The sequence below is a fragment of the Aplysia californica genome, unplaced genomic scaffold (genome assembly GCF_000002075.1).
Source record: "Aplysia californica isolate F4 #8 unplaced genomic scaffold, AplCal3.0 scaffold00355, whole genome shotgun sequence".
Taxonomy (NCBI): Eukaryota; Metazoa; Mollusca; class Gastropoda; order Aplysiida; family Aplysiidae; genus Aplysia; species Aplysia californica.
Genome location: NW_004797625.1, coordinates 699,814 through 701,142, shown reverse-complemented (window position 1 = coordinate 701,142; position 1,329 = coordinate 699,814).

Here is a 1,329-nt window from a genome sequence, read left to right as displayed (position 1 = left end):
GGGGGGGGGCATGTTCACTTCTGGTGCCCTGGGTTCAAAGGAAATAATGTTTTAAGTAGAGCAAGAAGCACTTTGCAAACCAATCAGATCTAACCACTCACTGTGTTTGAATAATAATATTGTGTTGGCGAATTGGCTCTCTGGACTATGGATTTATTTCTTTGATTTGAGCTTAATTTCCTAACGTAGTTTCAAATTAGCCAATGACAGAAGTGTCATAAATTTGTGGATATGGTTTGGCGATACAGAGACTGGTATTTCCATAACAGACAGTGCGGAGAAAGGAAACTATATATGAAATGTTGTTACTTCCAAGAAGGGGGAAAACAGACGAACACATCAAAAAGTAGGAGGAAGCAGTTTCCGCAAATCCCCACCCCCCAAAAAAAACCCCAACAAAAAACAACAACAACAAAACAACAACAACTCCCCCTTAAGCAAAATTCGACTGTTTGGGTCGTTCTGACGTCTTATCACTTAAGTGTACCGAGAATTTCTTCCGGATTGGCAGAGATCGTGTTCCCGTCTGCCCTCTGTCTTCTTGATTGGTCATTTTTTCCCCGGAGAAGATCAAATAATAACGCATGTCGAGGGGATGATTGTATATCGATCTCCAGGTTTTCTTGGCGTGCTGTAAGATTCCTCCCCCGCTTTTTTTCTCCCTCCTCTCCTTTCTCCCCCTTCTCTCTCTCCCTCTTCTCTTCCATCTGTCTCCCCTTCTCCCATCCTCTCCCAAATATCTCTTTCTCCCTCCCCTTCTTTCCCCATTCTCTCTTTCCCCTTCTCCGCCCACCCCATTTTCTCTCCATCTCCCTTCCCCCTCTCTCCCCTCCTCTTTGGACAGCTTCACGACGGACAACCAATCAAAGAATGGATATGTGATGACGTCAGATGATGACCCCGGGGCCGAGTGGCTGCACTGATTGCTGAAACCCCAAGTCAAGGGATGTTCCTGGAATGGAAAATCTGAATCGGTGTTGTATGTAAAAGACAACAGATGGACAAAGAGATCCAGCGATGGGAGACCAATTATAGGGAAAAAGATCAAGAGGCAGACCAGAAAGAAGGTGGCAGGATGACATTATAGAGCAGACAGTTACAGCCTGGACACTTAATTAAAAGAGCCAATAAAACAAAGTGGTGGATGTCTTTGTTGGTGGGTTACTTCTTGTAGTAGACGGACAACGCCTAGAAAGAAAGGAAGAAAAAATATAAATCCGAAAAGGCTAGGTGTTGGATCTTACCTACCATAAGATCAGGGGTATGGCTGAAAAACATTAGTGAGAATGAGACAAGGAGAAGCAGTAAGAACGCTGCAGAAAGAGCCAG